This window comes from Pantherophis guttatus, chromosome 2 (genome assembly GCF_059756535.1).
Source record: "Pantherophis guttatus breed Tessera chromosome 2, ASM5975653v1, whole genome shotgun sequence".
In the NCBI taxonomy this organism is placed as follows: Eukaryota; Metazoa; Chordata; class Lepidosauria; order Squamata; family Colubridae; genus Pantherophis; species Pantherophis guttatus.
In genome coordinates, this window is record NC_142064.1 from 190,960,168 (window position 1) to 190,983,132 (window position 22,965).

The 22,965-nt window shown below is 36.5% G+C and overlaps 1 protein-coding gene across 4 annotated transcripts in view; it reads right to left on the reverse strand.

Annotated features, from left to right (window-relative positions):
- The window catches only part of FSTL4 (follistatin like 4), a 462,461-nt gene that overhangs the window by 87,759 nt on the left and 351,737 nt on the right, over positions 1 to 22,965 (reverse strand). The window lies entirely within an intron of this gene.

The following is a 22,965-nucleotide window of genomic DNA, read 5'->3' on the forward strand; positions in this document are numbered from 1 at the left end:
GCACATCCCATTTTCGGTCTCTGCATGCCCCATTTTATGCCTCCACGTACTCCATTTTTGGCCCATTCCAGGCAGTGGGAATCGCTGCTGCTGCCTATCCTCACCGCCTGGAACAGGCCAAAAATGGGATCAGCGGAGGCTGAAAATGGGATGCACGGAAATCAGGCTGTGCTGAAGCTGACCAGGCTGTTTGCTCTTTGCTGCAAGGAGGCAAATTGCTGGGAGGCAGAGGCAGTTTTTTTCCCCTTGTTTTCTTCCCCAAAAGCTAGGTGCATCTTATAGTCTGGAGCATTTTATAGTCTGAAAAAAAAGGTATATATATCCCCCCAAATAATTTCATTTCACTCACTGATGTATTACTCACATTTCCAAAGGCCATACTTTCTGCTAAAGGTAATGACATAATATCAGACAGTTTCGGCAGAGATGGCCAAGTGCAACTAATATCCAGTTTTCTGATTATATTGGTTTATACGTAATTCAGAATACTAAAAAAAAATAGTTTACAGCACTTGACTATGGGGCTTCATAAATCCCTGAGTTACTTTATATGGCTACTCCATAAACCCATATGGTTTATCATAAATATATTGACATCCCATTAACCAGATGTCAGTGTGACAGCAAAATCAATTATTTAGAAAAAAGGGAGACAAGTTACAAGGCGTTGGAAGAGCACAAGATGAAAAAAAGCCTCTATTAGTTCCAACACATGCATCATTTAGAATAGTCTGATACCAGTCCATGGTTTGTTATTTGAAGAATAACATTTGATTATATTATTGAAGAGCACAATTCATGTATTAAAGAAATGAAATTTCTAATCCATAATTTGCACTACTTTCCCCCTCCCCCCCAGATACATCGTAAACCAATGTCACCAGTGTTCATCTAGCATATGATGGACATTTCATATTGCCAATTTATGATAAGATGTGACAGTTACCTCATGAAAAATATAGCTTTCATGACTTTCCCCTTTTATTAAATATTTCCACTTCACAGTTCAGTAACTTTTCAACAAATGCAAAATACCGACTGCACCGGCAATAAGTTTTCATCCAGTTGATTTAGTTAAATCTGCAAACTCTCACACCTCTGTGCCATTTTCATGCATTCTGAATATTTAACAATGTTTTCCTAAAGTTCCCCTCCCCCCACCACTTTTTAAAAATCCTAGGACGGTTTACTTTGAGGTTTTAGTGAAAGCAGCGATCCCTTTATTTATTCGATTTCTATTCTACCTTTCTTCCAGGGAGTCCCATAATACTCCTCCAATTTTCCTCACAAATAGCCCCATAAATTTGAGCAGATTAGGTTGAGACAGAGTGATTGGCCCAATATTCAATCACTCATTCACAGTGAGACTTTATGGCTGAGGATGGACTGGACCTTTGGTCTCCCCAATCCTAGCCTCATATCTTAACTGCTGCATTACAAGGCTCTTCATAATAAGTAGGCCATGATGCAATTTATTCTAATTAAAAATTGGCATGTGCTACAAACATATCTATTTAAATTCCGTAACTCAGAATGGCTTACATATTTGAAGTAGCATGACTAAAACAAGACAAATAAAAAAGTGAGAAGAAAAGGAAAGAGAGAGCAGAGGGATAAGTCTTACATCACTGCAAAATAAATAAATAAATAAAAACCTAAATCAGGAGGGGCAACAGAATGAAGAGATGAAAAAACAATAATTCCCAAGGAAATTCATGGGATTCGTTTTATCAGCACATCTAATGTTGAAACGCAGTTTTGCTACTATTAAATCTTTTCAAACCCCTGAAGTTAAGAACCTCTGACATTATTTCATAAAGTGAAGAGGAAATTTATCAGACTTTATATTTGATTCTTGACAGACACCCAGATTTTGGATCAGCATTTCAAAGTGATCATTGCTTTCAGTGAGTTAGATCTCCATGGGGAACCCTGGAATTCTCAGTGAATTCTCAGTGAAAGAAAGGCTCAGATGAGACGGATAATTTTGACAAAGATTTGAAAGGCTAAATTAATATTTCCTAGTATAAGAGCCAAGATCAGTAGAAGTGCCAAGAAGAAAACTGTGTGACAAATCTTGCTTGTCGAATATGGGTCTAAAGATGTGTAATTAAGCCAGTTTCTTTGCTGATCAACTCTTAATATGTATTTTTGTGTAATAGATGCCAAAGGAGATAGTTGGTAAAGACAAACAATTTGTTAACCAGACCCTGACTGCAATGGCCAGATATTTTCCTTTATATGAAACACTGGTGCTGAAAAGATTTAGTTGCCTTTTGTCCACTAAACTTTGACAGTCAAGGGATAGGAATAGCCCTGACACTTTGTGGTCTTTTTGTTAACAGACCCAAAGATCATCAAATAATGTTGCATCTTTCTTCCAACACTACCTGAAAAGATAGCAGAAATTGAGGCTACTCGTGGCAACACCTTGCATTTCATCCATTAGCTCCAGTTCCAAATCACAAAGATTTAATTCCAGGAGAAGGATCAGCAGCACACTATTTATATCAAAAGGCTCTCAGCTTCTGATAACATTAAGGGGAGAGTGGAGACACTGTCCTGGAACAACAAGAAATGAATCAATTGGATGGAGATGCATACCCATTTTGGGGGGAATTATACTGAGAGTGGTGTACAAATTAAGGGTGATGAGGATGGGCAATTGGGTTGTCTGCTATGAAATTTAAATGCAAAAAATATTTCTAAATTTGCATTACTACTTAAATACTTTCTGTAAATGGATGCCTTCTTTTTTGACATATTGCCTTATTTCATACGAATATGAGTGGCTATCCTATTTAGATATTGGAAGTAACTTACAGAAAGATGCATGCAGTATAATTATTTCAAAAGCCCTGCTGTGTTTGGAACTGTTTTGATCTCCTGATCATCATTTGGAAGCTTTGTTAGATGTAATTTTTGTTAGATAGATAGATATTTTTTTAATTTGATTTATATGCCGCCCTTCTCCGGAGACTCAGGAGAAGAATTATTGAGTGAGCTAGAAAAATAAAAATAAAAAAGTGCTATTGTTCCTGGCTTGAGTCTTCTACAAACCAAGCTCTTTCACTAAGGATCACAGTGCTGGATTAATGTCTTTATTTTTAAATTTTGCACAGAATAAGGATGCTATTTTCAAGCAAACCCAGATGCAACCATTGCCAACTATCTTCCTTTTCCATAAACCTGGAATCCAGATGCATTCTTCAAAATAAAGATGCAGGGAGGTTTTATTGGAGTTGTAGCTGGAATTCTTTGGATGGAATTAATATAACATACAACATTCATTATATTTCAAGTTGTTATTTCAAGTGTCAGGACAATAATGATAACTTTATCTACTGATTGGGGAGTCTTAAGTTTTGAAGTCTAACTATATTAGTTGACACAAACACACACATATATGTATGTGTCTGTATATGTATGTGTATACTGTAATATGCCGGTAGAGCCCATATATAACTATCATGCAATTATAATCCCAAAAAATCTACTGAACACAAAACAAATTGATGGTGGTAATCCTGTCCACATTGTAACACTCCAAACTGTTCCCTTCAAGCGTGCCTGTTTTTTTTTTTCCAAGCAATAAGCCACACTGTTGAACATACCATTGGACCATAGCCTGTCACCATCTTTATTTTGCAGTAATATTTATAAAACCCAGACATAGTCTTAGAAATAAATGCGATGTCTGACACTTGAAAGCCACTTCCCTTTTAAAAATGTATCAGATAAATATTTTGGAGATGTTACTCCTGCCACTTTACCTCTTAGGACACTCTTCTCTGCATTTAATATGTTGAATGGATGAAGGTGAGAAAACCCTAACCTTTGACCTCTGAGCTTCCCCCCCCTCCATCGTTTCCATATTGTGGCACATTGTGGGGGGGAAAAAACCAATAGGGAGATTAATTTTCAGGAGAACTACTCATATTTATAAATGAAGAGTTTGGTGATGATATGAGTTGGGCCAGGGTTAAGCCTTTATCCTTTCACTTTCACTTTAAAAAGTCCCACTGCCACTTACTGCAGCTGTTTGTAAAACTATGAGTTAAAATTATATTATTAAGAAATGGAGGGTAGTGCTTGCCTTCCAAAACTATAAGCTATAAATTTTCTTCCTTCAGTCAACCAGAGAGTGATTATATTTTTAATATAATGCCAACACTAGGAATCAGTCCACAGAAATATCAATATAAATTGTGCTTGAAACCAGTAAGAGGCTAAATATTTTAACATTAATATATTTTAAAGATATAATGAGACCGGTATGGACTTTAAACATCCAACTTTAATATTCTTAATTAATCTGATCACTTTGGCTGAGATTGACATTAGGAGGCAGGCCTATCTTTATGCTTATCATTTACCAAAATAATAAGCTTGCATGTTGCATTTGAACTAATTTCAGTGCTCTAGGTTTTCAGTGATCTCAAGATGACATTTTTCCCCCTATAATATAATTTAAGATCTAGCCCCCAAAGCTTACAGCCATTTGACTTTCATTGCTATTAGTTTAGAATGCCCTGAATACAGTAAAATTGGTTGCACGCAGAGGAGAACATTTTCAGAATATTAAAACTGATGGACCTTGTACCCCATTAGAAGCAGTACTCACTATTTCGTGTGTATGTGTGTGCGCATGCACGCACACACACACACACACATGCTTTACTACTCCACTGAATGACCCAAAACAATATTTGTGGAACTAATAAAACATGATTGGTATAATGTGATCATTTATTCATTGTTACAGTTCATTATATTTTTGATTGGACATGAGAGTTTGGAAAGAAGTGCCTGAACATATTTTAAATGATTTAATTGTTTAGTTTACTGGCTTTGTTCCGTGTACAAACACTAAACTAGTTTAAGAAATATTTCAGTTTTTTAACCATAAATTATGTCATTTTATAGAGGACATAAAAACAACAAATTAGTTCTTATTTTTTTATAGACTTTTTTTTTTTAGAATCATCTCTGGACAAGATGGGTGGCACATACATTTAATAAATAAATAAATAATCCTTCAGTGCTAACATAATTGGACCACAAATTCATCCTCTAAAAACAACTTCGCTCTGACGTATCCTGCGGGAAAATACAATTAATTAGAAGTGATGTGTTACAATATTAAATTATATTGCATTTCTTTTTCAACCACAATAAGGGACAATAAACGCTAATTGCAAAATTTTGCAAATTGTGAAATGCTTTGCTGTATCTGCTTCAAGATGGAATATAATGCTCTGTAAATAGTAAAAAAAAAAATAATAAAAAAAAAAAATCCAAGCCTAATATTGAGATATATGCAGTCTGTGGCTGTTCCTCAGAAATTCCTATTCTGTTGCCTCTATATATGAATGAAAAATATTTTTTTTTATATAGAGTTAGCCAAATTTGAGTTAGAAGGTATTTTTGAAGAAATCAATGTTAGAAAAGGATCCAGTAGAATTTCATGGAGTTTTCAGCATTTGAATTCATACATATTGCTGTAAAGATTATTCATGATCTACTTTATATCACTGTTCGAAAAATTGTGTTAATTCTTACTACAGTTTACTTCATGGTCCTTAAAAACTAGATCTAAATCTTGGTTTGCCATTTGCTTTAAAGATTTAACAAATTATTTATTATCCCTAATCAGATATAATTACCTTTTATTTGATGAAGATATAGGAATGCTAACTGCCTGATTGAGTAATCTTTTTTGTTTCTTCTTTTTACAAGCCTTACAAAAACCTCCTAAAATCACAAAGAGCTCTATCAGTTTTGAAGGTTCATGTATTAAGTAACCTGTTAAACTTAATCTTGATGATTTCCAAGGCAAAAACCTTTCCAATGATGCCATTTGCTAAATTTAAGAAAATTATTTCATGGTGGAATAAACACTTCGGGCAAAATGATTCTATGAAATATGCTGTCATAATTAATGATTAAAGGGGCATAATAATGATTAAAGGAGCATAATAATGATCATAATAATTTCATAAAGATATAATTTTAATAAATGTGGCTATTTTGAAATGCATCTAAGGAGACTAAGTATATATTTCTCAATCTGTCTTAATAGTAAAAATAATTGGTTTCAATTTCCTTGATTTCAAAATCCTAAATATACTTTTCATTTGTGATGGGAATGAAAATATGCTAGTGATAAAAGCTAAAGTTTTCATCTTAGTAAGAGTTGAATACTCTTCACTACCATTAATTTTCAGCAAGAACTGTGAATGAAATTGCCACCATTTGAAATAAAAAATTAAAACTAATTTGTCGGTATTGTGTTTTGCTTCCTTCTGCCGCTTAGTCACAATCTTGTTAATATTGCAAAAAGAATCTATTTAGAGTCTTCTAAAATTAGTCAAATAAAAAGTGAAGAAAATTTCATCTTAAAAGCAGAAACATTTTTCAGGTCACAGACTTACTTTTGTTATTTTGACAACATGAACATAGCAAAGAAAACCAGACATAATCTTTGAATTAAAGTATGTAGAAAGGGGATTATGTCATGAACTATTGAAGAATGAAATACTACATCTGTAATTTTGTCATACAGAGACATAATTCTCTATACATAAATTTAAGCTTACCAGCCTCACTTCTATGTAGAAAGTTCAATGACAGTTTGAAAAGCTTTAGCAAAAAGGCAATCAAGAAGGAAGCAGGAAATTTATGGCAACTCTTTTAGGATTACCTCAAACTGTTTTCTGATTATTCTCAAAGGACAGTTGCAATGTAAGCTCTTCTGATATGTGATGTTGAATGGTCCTATTTTAAAATTAATAAGAATCCATGTTAGCTAAATTAGTCTGAGGTGTCAGGTGGATTGCAAGTCTATCAATGAAGCTAATAAATAGCAAAATTAGCATGCCTAATGATGAATCCATTTCTCCTGGGTAAGTCAACCTTGAGGGGGTGGTTAATACCCTGGGGTTGCCTAGCGTTTTTGTGCCTTTCCATCATGGCATGCATGCTCCTGTAAGCTGAGCTGAAGTTGAGGCAAATCAAGTTCAGAAGCTTCCACAGAAAAATGTTGAGGCTGTCTTATTTTAGCCTAGTTGCTCATCCACTGGGATGTGCTCATTATTCATTTCCTCCATCTCTGCTATCTCCTTTGGTGAGGGCTCATTCAATAGCCTGGTGAGAATGGTGGGAATTTTGCAATGTTCTTAGGATAAGTATTACTAAACCCAAGAAACTTTGCCAATTCATGCCCTTAAGGAAGAAATGGAACTTGTTGCTGAGTCATTCTCCTGCTACTGTCTCCTTATAGTTCTATTTTGGAAAACACTCAAGATAGAGGCATGTCAGCATTTTAAGTCAATGTAAGAAATTGCTCTCAGAGTCCATGAAGGGCTTCAAAGCAGAATAATAGTTTAAGAGTCATTGCATTGGATACATGGGGAAGTCCATATGAGTGGCTCTGGTTGTTCAATAGTCTTAACAGTGATAGCATCTGATGGTTTTCTAAAGAAATGAAAACAGGCATTTGGCCTAATTATGTTGATTACCTACATTGTATGGAGATAAACATTAAGTATCACTGCTGTTATGGAGACCACATTCTCTCTCTGTGTGTGTCTGTATAAATATAATGGCTGAATAAACTGTTTTATGGCTAAGGAAAAGGGTGTTATGCTGGTCAAAGTGCCTGACACCTTCCTGAAAGGTCATGAGTTGACACAATCCAGAAGCTTTTAGTGATTCTGGGTTTTGTTTGGAGGTTCTAGCAAGGGAAAACAGTTATTTGGTATCCCTCACAAAGAATGATGCACTCCTATTGGGAAGTCTTTCTCTTCCATTGAGCCACAGCTTTGAGAAGGACATGGAAAGCTGACGGAGGAAGGAGATCCCCATATAGGCAGCCAGTTCACCCAAATCAACTCTGATGATTAGTGAAATGACAGATGCCACAGCTAGATGCCCTTCAACTCCTGATTATTCACTTAACTGCTTACATTCTTTTCTGACTTGTCTGCTATATTTACTGGGAACATACACTATCATCCCCAAATGCTAACATTTCTTAAGAAACCACTCTTTTCAGTGTAGCAGTGATTATGAAATATTGATTAATTGCTCCAAAACGTGGTTCATAAAGAAGCAGAATACAAGTCTAGCTAGTGCCAAACTCTTTGAAGCCAAAATGGCGAAATCTTGTGAGACCAACAGTGGTCATTTGGACAGGGAGGGACGGGGAGACCTTTTCCTAAGTACTTATTTTAGGTTGAAATTGATCCACATAAGAAGGGCAATAACTGACCAGTTGAAATGGATGTTGATAATTATAGTTCCCTGAAGAACGGTTTTCATATGATCCTGCATTTGACATCTGTATAAACACAACTTACAAAGCCATTTGCAGCTACTTCTGGAAAAGGAAACCTTCCTCTCAAATATTAATGTAGTATTAACAATCAATAAGAGGCAGATAAAATTGCTGTTTTACAAAATATACATATTTTAAGTTTCCTGTATCTTCTATACCAGTGCGCAAATTAAGCTGCATGTGCCAGCCCACTGCTTGCACAAGTCACTTGCGCAGCCCAATTCCAAACAGGCCATGGCCTGGTACTTATTTGAAAGATTTTCCATAATTTTCCGAACCCACCAACCTATTTAGTATTTAAGATTTTCATGATATATTCACCAGTGATATCCATCAAACAAGATAGACAAGGTGCTTAGAGTTGTAGCTACATGTTTGTTAGATGTTATTAAAAATATAGAGTAAGAAAGCATTAAAAAACTGCAGCCTCTGAAGATATACAAAAATACAAAATTCTATTCTAGAATCAAGCTGACAAGATACTGCCTTCAAAAGGCTGCAAAATATCTGCACTATAGAAGTGAATTACTGACCACAATTCTGATTTGAAGGACTGGCAATTACTTCAATGGGAAAATCATATACCACCTCATCCTGGTGAGCCCAGACTCATCATGAGGGAGGATACTCTGGATTGAAAATGCCTCCCCATTACTGACCAGTCCTCGAATCTTCTTATTACTGATACCAGTTTTTGTATTCTTTTTCATTGCATTCAGCAATCATTCCATCTCACCCTCCTTTTCAAACATCCATTGCCTTTGATATAGTTTAAGCTTCTTTTTCCGCTCACCAGGTGTCTTATCTCCCACCCCCTTATCTACTCCACTTGAGCTTTATTTCCTACAGCTGTTGTCGGCTGGAAGCCAAATGCTATTATTCTCCCTTTCTGACTTGTTACACCACATAATCTTTATTTTTAAAGCTGCATTCCTAGGCAAGTGTGCATGCGATAACTACACTTAAAGAAAGAGAAAGAGAAATATAACTAAAATGGCAACCCACCAAGATTGCTGTTCTGTGCTGTAGTCTGCATCTATACTTGTTCTATAGAGAAAAATCAATGATTACATGCATATGATTACATGCATTTATTATTTATTGCATGCATATGATTACATGCATATGATCCTTTAAAAGGGTTACCAAATTTGCAAAAAAAAACACAGAATTATAATAGCAATAGCACTTAGACTTATATACTGCTTCACATTGCTTTACAGCCCTCTCTAAGCGGTTTACAGAGTCAGCATATTGCCCCCAACAGTCTAGGTCCTCATTTTACTGATCTTGGAAAGATAGAAGGCTGAGTCAACCTTCAGCCAGTCAGGATCGAACTGCTGAATTAGTCTGCAATACTGCATTCTAACCACTGTGCCACCAGGGTTTGGCTAAAGTGGAAGGAAAGAGATGATAACAATAAAATAACTCTTTCTACTGCCATTTATTGGTTATCTATATTCTGAAAAGAGTTAGTGGTCCTTTTAAAAAACAGCCTTTCTCAAGCCTGGTGCACTACACATGTGTGTAAATTACAACATAGATAATTTTGCTAGGGATTTTTTAAAGTAGAAACCCAAAATATTGGAGGATGCCAAGAATGGGGAGCATGGCGCACATCTCCCACTTTTCTCATATTTAGAGTATATCAGTTGATTGCATTATTAGTAGAGTCAATAAAACACTACTAAGCAGAGATTGAGAGTGCTAGCTCTATTAAGTTTTGAGAAAAGCCTTCAGGGCAATAGAATGGCAATCTTTAAATACCGTAAGGATTTCTATAGGAAGACTTTGACCTTATTTGAGCATCCCAAGCTACAGGACATTGGACTTAGGCTGTAGGAAGGCAGATTCTGAATGAGCATTATAATAAATCTTCCTAGTAGTAAAACTAGTAAAACGTGGATAATTATTGTGATGGGTTTCCTTGGACTTAATTATCATTAAAGGAACAACCAACTCATGGGGATGCTTTAATGGTGCACGAAGCTGGACAAAATGGCTTCAACCACTTGTACTGATTTTAGTGTCCCCATTGGTAAGTCATTGGTCCTGGAACAATAAAGGATAGTGATGGCTCTGAAAGAAAAAAGAAGCCCTACTGCAAAAATTTACACATTTTGTCTGGCTTTAGAGATTCCCCACTGCCCCCCATGTTTGTTTTATGATGCTGATTGGTTTGTTCTTTTCAAAGCTGCAATTGCAATCAGCTTCATGCATTATGAATATCAGGAGCTTGTCAAATTTTGCCACTATGATTTATTACAATCCAAAACACATTGGAGGATGGCACATTAAGTTTACACTGCATTGTAACCTCAGTTGTTGTGATATAGAAATCTTAAAAACTCAAGAGAGAGAGAAAAATCCTTAGTTTTTGAATACACAATAAATTGTCCAGACTCTGTAGCCCCAGGACATATTTTATTGAATGTTGGGCATTTTATTCAGAGCATTCTATATGAACTAGCCTTCCAATTTAAAACCAGCTTAAGGTGCTCTTCTCTTCTCATTTGTCATGGTGCTATATATTTTTTGGCCAAATACACATTTTCTGGAAAAAGCTATCTTATATAAAGATGCTGTGGATTTTTTTTTTTTTGTCTTGATGCTACTCTAAATCAAGCTTGCAACAAGTGTCTATGGAGATTCTCAAACATCCAGATCATGGTTGTCCCAAAGGTGCTTTTTTCAAAAAGCGATTGGACTTTGTTTTTCCTTGAAGTCATTTTGCTTCTCATCCAAAAAGCTTCTTCAGTTCTGAAGGTTTTTTTAAAAAGCACCTTTGGGACAAACTTGCAGCAACTGTTCATTGGAACAGGGGTGGGTTCTATTTACCTTTACTACTGGTTTGCAATGGGAACATGCATGCTTCTGCATATGTGCAGATCATTATGACATCTGGGCGGGTGGGTGGAGCCTCCCACCGCTTTTACTACCTGTTCTAAAGAACTGAACAGAACTGGGAGCAACCCATCACTGCATTGGAAGATTTAGAGCCTAACATTGCCTTTCAGTTAACCTCAATAGGCTTTTATTGGGGAAAAAAGAAAGTGAGGAAAGCAAATTCAATAGGTAAAGAAATAATTAGTAGCTTGCTTCGCAGGATAATTGTGAACTCTCTTCACATTGTACCTTGATTTTCATCAAATGTGATTTGTAACCTTTTATAAATGTTAAATCGTATCAGCCCTAAAAGAAACACCAGGGGAGGCCAGTTGCTAACTTTTCATGTAAAATTGATGAAAACAGTTGCATCCTCTGCTCTCTATTGTAGGCATTAGATTCAAAAGAGGTACATTACATGCAAAGTACATTAATATGAACAAAGCACCTCTTTCCAAAATCCTGAAAACAGCTATGTATTGAGAAATGCTCAAATGCTTTCCACAACCCTCTGAGTGATTTACTTCAGATGCTGAGTCGACCAGGTCCCTAAAGACAGTTGATTTTGCTTGCTATTATTTGGTAGAAGACTTTCTTCTCTAGTGTAATTTCAAATCTAATTTTCTGGATTGGTGCAAACAACAATAGTTTTCTGTAACTGGAGTTCTTTTAACAAGTCTGTGGAATTTGTGGAATGTACAATGAAAAGAGTTGAGATAGTATAATTCCATTTGTTTCAAAATGAGATGGGCAGAAAATACATTTAATAAATAAAATAAAATTCCCAAAATAGTTATAAAGCTGAATAAAATATATTAATACTTTTGTACAGTTTATGTAAAAAAAAGAAAGATAAAGGAGTCCACTCCAGATTTAATTCCGCTAATCGTTGCCAAGTATAGGGGACGATGCTCATCTTTATTTCAAAGCCATTGAGCCAGCGCTGTCTGAAGACATTTCCATGGTCATGTGGGCAGCATGACATCATGGAGTGCTGTTACCTTCCCATCAAAATGGTACCTATTTATCTACTTGCAATTTGCATGTTTTTGAATTGCTAGGTTGGCAAGACTTGAGGCAAGGATGGGAGCTTACCCCATTGTATGGTGCTTGAGTCTGAAACCTGAACTGCCAGCTTTCCAGCCAATAAGCTCAGCTTCTTAACCCCTGAGCCACCGTACCACTTTATACAGTTATATAGGTGTGAAATTTACAGAGCCAAAGGAATATCCAGCAAAGCAGTATTGGTCATACTTGTTAAGCCTAGAGCTTTTGTCCTTCCTTCTCCACAAGGATATGATCACCGAGAAAGCATAACAAAATAGAGTGCTTCAACAGCAAGAACTCCAAGGTAAACTTCATACCAACGATCAAGTAAGCAATCAAGAAACTGCCAAAGAGCCATCAGTAAACAGCCCAACCAAAGAATCCCTAAGGCCGCCCCCACCCCACAGACAGGCAAAACAATAGAATATAAACTGACAGTAAACAGCACTCCTTACTAGCACAAGTGAGGTTACCTACTTAGGGTAATGAAACATCTGCAAGAAAATAAGCCAGCTCAGAGAGCACCAAGGAACCCTCATTTCAGCCCTGAGCTACAAATATTCTCCTTTATTGGTAATTCTCAAACTACTTACTATAGCCTGTACTGATGCTGAATAGTTGGCAGAATTAAAGTTTGAGGAATATTGAGCTACTGGAATTAAGCTTCTTCCTCCTTGAACACACCCACCCCGCTCTCACCCCCACCCCGCTCTCACCCCCACCCCATCTTCCAAATACCTGCAATCAACTTCTAATTACATCTCTGAGCCTTGAAATAACTTTGGTTGGGTTTTGAAAATGATTTTACAGAGGCAACTCTTTAAAAATGTGTCCTTCTAATTAGGGTGCCAAGCTCATGGCAAGGAACTTTGACTTTGCCGTAATTCCAAGATAGACTATTTGTTTTATTGAATTTAATATAAGCAATAACATTTATCCTTGCCACAATGATTATCTTCCACCAATTAGAAAGTTGCCAGGAAATCTATCATCTCTAAGATGCAAGACAATTGAGAGTAACTAGTTAACCTTTCATCCAACATGCCAACAGAAATTATGCTTTTGCAATAAATCTGTCTGCCATTCCCCTGACACCTGCAAGGTGCCAGATACAGAAAACTGATTAAAACAGGACTAGGAATTCTTAGTCTTAAAAAAATTATCATTCAAAGCAAGTTTTATTGATTATAATATTTTAAGCAGCATAAAATAGTCTTATGACTTAAACAGTTAAGACAAGTTTACATTGCAAAAGAAATCTCCCCCCACCCATCTATCTATTCCATTCATTTCATTTTTTGAGACTTTGACATTGGCCACCTAGTAGGACAATGTTTGAGACAACACTGTACGAGATAACTTTATGCATTTGGTAGGATCTCAAAGGGCTGTCAGCTGCAGTTACAGAACTTGAATGGTTGTGTGCCACCAAACATGGTAATTGGTGCAGCCCAGGGGTGAAATGCTGTCTGTTCGGGCCAGTTCGCCCGAACCGGTAGTAAAAAAATGCTACTGGTTCGCCCGAACCGGTAGTAAAAATATATATATAAAAAGTTCCGATGATCAGCTGACCGACGCATGATCGTTGGAACTTTCTTTTTTTATTTTTTAAGCATTTTTTTACTACCAGTTCTCTGGAACCGGTAGATAAAAATGTTTTAAAAAGTTTAAAACAGCTGTGATCATCGGAACCTTTTTTTTTACACTTTTTAAAGCATTTTTACTACCTATTTGCCCGAACTAGTAGTAAAAAATGCTTTAAAAAAGTTTTTAAAAAGGTTCCCAAGATCACGCGCCACAGCTGTTTCACCCCACTGTTCTACTTACCTTCCCAAGCCTCCTTTTGACACGTATTGTGCATGCATGTGCAGTGCACGTTTGGTGCGAACTGCACATGCATGCGCACAGCGCATGCTTGGTGCACAGCACGCATACGCAGCCAGCAAACTGGTAGCAAACCGGTTCAGATTTCACCACTGGTGCAGTCTATTCTGACACCTTTCAGAAATCCCACCTTATTCCAAGCTGTGTATCAGAATGACAGGCATGAGGCAAAGTAGCTGTAAGAATGCCCAAACTGTACAACATAAACATAATAGGACTTTCTTGTATCAATATCAAATGGAGTAGTAGCCCAGATGAAAATTCTGTTGCTTGGGACCCTCCTCTTCTCTCTACCCTCCATTTATATCCCATGGCTCATTGGGGCCAATGGATATCAATGGAAATCCAACCCAGAATAATCATGAAAGACCTTAAAACAATGATGTGGAAAGGTTCAAGATCACATGAAGTATTAGTACCGCTTTATAAACCCTTAGTAAGACCACACCTGGAATACTGCAACCAATTTTGGTCACCATACTACAAAAAAGATGTTGAGACTTTGGAAAAAGTTCAGAGAAGAGCAACTAAAATGATCAAAGTTCTGGAGACTAAAACATACGAAGACAGCTGTAGGATTTGGGTTTGGCTAATGTAAGGATAAGAAGAATTAGGGGAGACATGATAGCAATATTCCAGTATTTGAGGGGCTGCCACAAAGAAGAGGGGGTCAAATTATTCTCCAAAGCACCAGAGGGCAGGACAAGAAACAATGGTTGGAAAATGATCAAAGATAGGAGCAACCTGGAATTAAAGAGAAACTTCCTAACAGTGAGAACAATTAACCAGTGGAACAGCTTGCCTTCAGAAATCATGTGCACTCCATCACTGGAAGTTTTTAAGAAGAATTTAGACTAGGGGTGTCAAACTTGATTTCATTGAGGGCCGCATCAGGGTTGTGTTTGACCTCAGGGGGCTGGAGTGGACATGGCCAGGGTGGGTGTAGCCAGCTCAACATCACTTGTGTCTGGAGTGCCTGTGGTGGCCCAAGTGCTCTGCCAGCAAAAACGGAGGGCCACATACAGCCCTCCTGAGCTCCTTTTTCACTGGCAGAGGCACCATGGGCTGGTTCTTTGCAGGGTGGCCCCACGGGCCAGATCTAAGCACCCCATGGGCCAGATCCAGCCACCGGCCTTGAGTTTGACACCCCTGGTTTAAACAGTCACTTATCCAAAATAGTATAGGTTCTCCTGCTTGAGCAGGGGGCTGGACTAGAAGACCTCCAAAGTGCTATTCTGTTCTATCCTATCCTATCCTATCCTATCCTATCCTATCCTATCCTATCCTATCCTATCCTATCCTATCCTATCCTATCCTATCCTATCCTATCCTATTCTACCCTACCCTACCCTACCCTACCCTACCCTACCCTACCCTACCCATCAGTGCACATTCACTAGATTTCTAAGCTAGAAAGGCCAGATAGAGAGAGAATGAGATACTTTTTCTAGACTTCCAAATGACAGCAAGAGCTGGTGTCATTATCATGATTCTTCAGAAGGCTCCCTCTCCAATTTGCACAATTTTCTGTAGGAAGACTGGGCCTTGCACTTGTTAGCAGTTACAGAAAAACACAAACGTAAGTGGAATTTATGTGTGCTGCTTGGCTCTGTAACTGATTCAGGTTTCCTGGTCATGGTAGGGTGGGGAGGTGGTCTGGATCTCCAGGATCACAACAGCTTTGTATACAATGGTGGGCTGTGTGAGTGGCTAATATTGGGAGGAGAGATATGTTGGTGGGGAAAAATTGCAATTCTACTGCAGTTGGTTGTAAAGGCAGGCAGACTGCCAACCACCCAATTTTTCATCACATAAACACTGGGGCAGTGGTCCCCATCCTTTTGAGCACCAGGAACCAGTTCCGTGGAGAGAGGTTTTTCTGCTTGCATCCCATGGATGGGTCTTTGCTTGTTTGCGTGGCTCAATTTCTGTCATGCCGTGGCCCAGTGCCGATCCATGGACTGGGAATTGGGGATCCCTGCACTAGGTTGTTGCAACAGCTATAACTTTGGGTACAGGTTGAAAGGCTCTTTGTTCAGCACTGTTGTAATTTTGAACATCACTGAACATGGTCATTAAGCAAGAACTACTCGTAGTCATATTAAAAAGCACATTACATAAATATGAAAGAAAATAAGAGTGTTTGTTTGCTTTCCTTGGAAATTCATTTAATTTGTGTGAATTTACGGAAAATATGGACAGGCTGCAGTAGTGGAAAGTGAATGCTTGAATCTTCTTTTGCTGGGTTGCAAACACAATAAGTAGGAGGGCTTTCCAGCAGAAATGATTGTGTAATTTGATATTACAAAATAACAAATGTAGTGCAGATACAAAAGTTTTTGATTTCACTCACAATAGGGAAATTGATTAGCACAGCAATACAACCTGCCAGCATCTAATTATGTTAAAATTATTATGTGGGTATGCCGATATTATTTCATTCATTATTTTTAGATTTATACAAAATTTTAAAATGTGTCTTGACACAAATTACCATAAGAAAATTTGGCTGCCTGTGAAACATAATAGTCTTCCGTCATCTCCATATTCTTTTTCAAAGCTACCACTACAAGGTAATGTTGTGTGTTTTGTGATACAGGCACAACCTTTTTCCAACATTTTGAGCTGATATCCAAGAAACACACAACATCTGGATTCATAATTGTCTCCATTTTGTTTTTCTTTGCTTCACTTTCTCAACTATAACATGTTAATTATATTACTGAAATTCACAGAATTGTTCAATAAAAGGGAATACAAAATGATTTTCCTGAAAGAAGTGAAGTGACTCTCTAAAATGAAATTAAATAGACCTCTTCCTTGCAATGTATCACCATTAACATCATCTCAAAAATATCCTCATGTTTAAATTATTTGGGTGACAATGAATCTTCCTTTCATGAAGATTACTGTCTATAACACTATTTCTTAAAGTGTGGTCCGAGGCTCTGGGGGAGAGTCTCTCAAAATCCTCTCAGGGGTCTGTGAAATCAAAATTATTGTCAGCCTGTGCTGAAAAATAATACAATATTAAAATCCCTTCAAACAATTGGAACAAGCAATAGTGGCAGTGAACGTATCAATTTAAATTTTTAATGTAGTAACCATCAATAAATACAACCCATACAAATAAAAGCTCATTTGGCATCCTCTATAACTTTTAAAAATGGAAAGAGTTCCCTGAGAGAAAGAAGTTTAAGAAACACTGGTACATCAATACTGTCTATAGATTTGTGATGGTCACTGACTTCAAAATGGATTGAAGCCCTACCTTTTTTAAACTGTGCAATATATGGATTGCTTACATATAAAAAGGAGTATAAAAAACATTTGTCCATGCTTTGTTTAAGGGTAATCCTGATGTGCAGTAGGTATAACTAGGTTGTGCTAGCCAGATAAAATCTATAGTCTGTTTTGAGTTGTAGCTCTGCGGATAGTGTGACCCAAAATGTAGCAGATGCAGGACACATTTATTTTGAAACAAAACACGAACTTGTTATTTTATAAATTGTCTTGCAAAGAAAGGAGGCAATTAGTGTGTTTGCATGAACCATTGACTATGGCTCATAGCAAACAGCAGTCCATCTGTTACATAGACTGCCACCCATTCACCAACAGGCTCAGTAGAACATTTCATCCATGCATCCATTTTGTGAGGTATATTTAGCAAACAGATTGCTAGGGCTATGCCCTGAGATTGACAGCTATCTGGAGAGATGAAAAAAAAAGTACAGTATTTCAAAATCTAAGAAAATGTTCATATGTGATACAATTGCTGGTTTGAGTCGATCTCAAATCTTCCCTATTAGAAACACTATATTTTCCAAGTAAAATATAGGCTATTTCACATGTAGTTTTCTATATTTTCTCATTCAACTGTAAGAAGCTTAATTGTCATTTGGATTAAAAGTTTCGAATTTCTGAGCTAAAGTCTGCACTTTACAGACACTTGATTAGGAAAATGGTGAAATTACAGCAGAGTGATGATCAAAGGATTAATTTATCATTTTACCCAGGACAAAGGTCATGTATTAGTCCCCCAAGAAGACGGGGGAAGGTTTGCTCTGTCTCTCTTCCAATGTTACAGAGCTAAATGCAATTTTGATTTCATAGAACTTTGAGCAGGTAATTTCCTGTATCCCTGGCTCCCATCTGTGTTGGCTGTAGACTCTTGAAAATGCCTAATGAAGGATTAATAGAAGAATCATATAAAACCTTAATGCTAATATCCCTTCTCACTTGAGTTTTATTATGAATGTCACATTTATTGTGTGTGGGGAGGAGAACTTATGTTCTTATAGTATATGTAATAAAAGCATGAAAATGAATTTGTTAAGCAGTATATGCCTGTGAAATATTAAAATATCATTTAGATAACCACATTACATGAAACAGAAAGACTAAAGTATTATCAGATTTAATCAATACATAATATCTTGGAACTAACCCTTAATATAATTTAAACATTTCTAATTACTAAAACATATGAGGTGGGCCATCTAAAACTAAGGAAATAAAAATTACAATTACAAAAGTAACAATTGTTACAGATGTTGGAAAGGACATTGTGCAGATATTGTGCCCCTGAAGATTATATTAGGGTTTGGCTTATATAAATATACATCATATTTCTAATCAGGTTTCCTAATATGTTCCAGCAGCAGAATAAACACAATTACTTTAATGTGTATGTTGTATTATTTACATGAAGCACCATGCAGTTAAAACTGCATGCCATTAGAAATGTACCACTTGTGTTTTATCTAGTTCCATTCCGGACTTCTGTATGCATACTAATATCACAATCCAACCCCTATTTACTTAGAAATAAGTCCCATTATGTTTGGTGGGGCTAATTCCTTGATCAGTGTGCCTAAAATTACACATCACAGTCTCAAGCATGATTACAAATGGTTAGGTCCTGAGAAGCATTGATTGGAAGATCCAAAATATATAATACTCCCAATGCTTAAATAAAGTTTTATCTTTATGAAAAAATGAACATCTTCTCTATAGTTGTTGGTAATGGAGATTGATATATGAAAAACAGTAAGGAAGTTTTCTCACACTGGCAGCAGGATTTCAATCTTGTTTCACAGATGAGCATCATATAAAGTAAAAGATTGGTTGAAAGCTGCCTGTGGTTTCCAAAATGGTGGATTATGAGCAAAGAACTTATCCCAAAGTTGCCACCCTATTGCAATGGTTAATGCAACAGAAGTGAGGATTATCTTGAATGTGTGGGGATCTGTGAGGCACTCTTTTGAGTTAAATGTCTAAATGTTAATTACATTCTAATTTAAATTGAATCCCCTTTAGTCTTTGTCTTAACCTGCCAACTTTGGGGATGTTGCTCTAAAATCCTGCTTACAAGTCAACTACAAGACCAAGCAGAATTATGTATGTATTGGAGTTAATGATAAGGGAGGAGGAAGTCCAAATTAGAAGGGAAATAAGATTTTTTCAAAAAAAAAATGATATCTACTTTTTTCCTTTGCTATTCTATCCTTTATTTCTTTCTCACATTCTTCTGTGTTTTCCCCTCCTTTCTCTGTTTTTCTCCCTTTATTATCCTATTTCCATTTTCTTCCCAGTTCTTCTCTTTCTCTTTGTCCTAGTCTTTTTCTACATGATTTTTCTTGGTTGCCCAGAATCAGGTCTGAGTTGAGTAGCCTTACAAATGTTGAAATAAAAAAATATACAAAAACATCAAAATCTATCCCTGCAGAGAAATAAGTGAGTCCATTTGTTACACAATTAAATTGCCACTTAGAAGCAATCTTGGGCAGGAAAGGGAGTGGGGAGAGAAGTTACATTCAACTTCTTCTGCTGTACTTCAAAAAGCCATCCTTGTGAGACAATGAGAGATAGGGGAAAAACACTTTCAACTGACTTATCCAGTTGAGAAGCGATGCACCTGAGCTTACCCAGCCATATGGAACATGAGAGGGTAAGTACACAGAGATAGCATTTCTGGCTGTCGTTTCATTTCTACAGCAGCATCTTTACATTTTCCTCTCTGAACATCCTTCCATATCTTTCCCAGAGATGACCTTTCCACCGTGTTTATTTTAAAGCCTTGCTTACCTATTTTCTTACCTAGAACAATAAAGCACTATTTATGGTTATTTGTACAACCACCCAAGTGAAATCAACAGCATTTAGAAACTAAATAAAGATACAATCTATAACAATAAAGACAATTTGAATTTTTCCAAAAAAAAAACACTCATAACTATTAGAATTTACAATTTGCATTTAGAGAATTAGCGAAGTTCCCTTTAAGTTATGAACATATAAAGCTTGCTGTGATGACACCTCAAGTGTTGAACACACTGAAACACAGGCACATTGCTTTCTCTTCAAATCTGCAAATGCATAATGTGCCAAGAAATGTAATATAATTAAAATAATCTTTAAAAACGTCAAATTATATATTATGCATGAACTATTCTGTGCTCTAGTGGAAATGATATTTTGTCAAGGTGCAAGTATCAGGAATATTACAAATATGCCAGAGTATATAACCACATTGTTTCATTAATGGTGTAAAGCAGAAATATTGCTCCTAGTCTATTAACAATGCTGAAACAATCTAAGCACATCATGAACATTTGTATTCCATTAAAAACTTTCAGAGTGAATTAATTGTTTTCCAACTCTCACAAACTCCCCGCCTCTCACTTATAGACTACAGGCAGAGTAATAGCAAAAAACGACTCATCCAGAAAAAATACCAGATTCTCATGAATGAGAAAGTTGTAATATGGATGATTCAATTTTGGTATAATATAATGTATGAACCCATTCCAAAAACCTTATAAGCCATAGCCTATAGTTATACATTTAATTCAGACAAATAGAAAGCACAATTAGAATTGATTACAGACCACCAAATCTACTCCATGTGACCCAGTGGTGGGTTGCTCCCGGTTCTGTCTGGTTCTTGAGAACTGGTAGTAAAAGTGGTGGGAGGCTCCACCCACCCACCCAGACGTCATAAGGTCCGATCTGCACATGTGCAGAAGCTTCCGAACCGGTAGTAATGGTAAGTAGAACCCACCCCTGATGTGACCAAAATTGAGCTCTAGGCACATTGTGGTTGATCTGGGCCAACCAGGAGAGTAATATTCAATTTGCTGTCCAGACCTGGAAAATATTTACTAAACTAGACTTTCTTCTCCCTTTATTTAGTATGAAAATTTTTTAAGTAGCAAACAATTTTAGCACTTTGAATGATCATTTTTATGAGCATGCACTTTGCATTCTAACTTGTTTCCAAAGCTAAGGAATTTGATTAAAAAGAAAACCTAATAGAAAAATGCAGACAGCCAAGCCGGAAAATATAAAAAAGAACCTATGGTATTTGGCATTACATATCATTACAGCAGCGAGACTGACATATGCGCAATTTTGGAAGAACCAAAATATCCCAACAGAGGAGGCTATTATAAAATTTTTTTGGGAATGTGCGGAAGCAGATACGTTAACTAAAAAATTACAGGATAGAGAGCAAACACAAGTAGGTTTAGCTTGGGACAAATTCTATAAATGGTTAGATAAGAGAAACCCATAACCCACATTAGTTGAGGTTTGGTATTTAAAGAGAAATTTATACTATATAAGATAAGTGTGGTCGGACAGACCTAAGTGATGCACTAAGAAATATAAGATGTTCTGTCTTCTCCGGAATATAATTTAGAGTTATAGTACTGAATACTTGTCCACTAAGGTACTATATGGAAGTACGTATATTTATTGTTGTACTGTTTGGTCTGTCATTTTATGTTTGTTTGTTCTTTTTAAATGAAATGTAAATAAAGATTATTTTTTTTTAAAAAAAGAAAAATGCAGACAGGCTGGGTCCTCGTAACATATTTATTTTTATGCAAATGTAATGAAAAGGCATTGTATTCCTTCCAATTCACATTGCTCTATCTCAGGATCAAGGTTCATTTGCATTATATTGCAAGGCTTAGTTTGGTTATGAGTGAACTAGGGATAACACAAAAAATAAAATACAGAACATGAAGTAGGGAGAGCATACATTCATCTTTTTTCTGGTTCCCTGTCAGCTGTCATCATCTTACAATAAAATACTCTATCTTGGATATGGGCAAAATATTAGCAGTCAGTGGTGGGCCCCTTTAATTGTATAGGAAAGGCCTCCAAAGTAATTGACAGGGTTTTTAATAGAGGTCATGGAACACATCCAACCAGGATTCTTAGAAAAATACATTTTTCACCTCCTCTATGGACAGGAACTCATGCTATGGTATTAGCAGTTTCCTTTTTGAAAAGTATATTTTGTTTTTTAGTTTTTTGCACCCCACTTTAGAGAAAATACTAAAGACTAAAGTAATATTTTTAAATTTTAAACACTTAAGTGGCCTGATGGGAAAAGTTTATTTTCAAGCTGCAGAGTAGTTCAGCTCCAGTGTTGGAGGCATAAAGACAAGCTCCCAAGACAATGTAAAAGTTAGTAATATTCTGCAAACTCAAGAGAACACTTTGCTTCCCCATCACCCAAGATTTAAAGAATTTGATCATTGGAACTGACAGGTAATTTTGTTTCTTCAGCTGTGTAACCATAGATAAATAAATTTCAATGATGCATAAAAAGGAGCTAGTCAGCAACAGGGAAAGAGGAAGGAAAATTATTATTCCTATCCTATCACCCATTTTGTTTAAAAAGAACTGTGGCACAAGTAAGTATGCTTAAAGTAACAGTCCTAAAGTATCAAATCTGTATAAGCATAATAACTTTTGCTACTGCTATTGCCATTGCCACACCTTCTAACACCAGTACT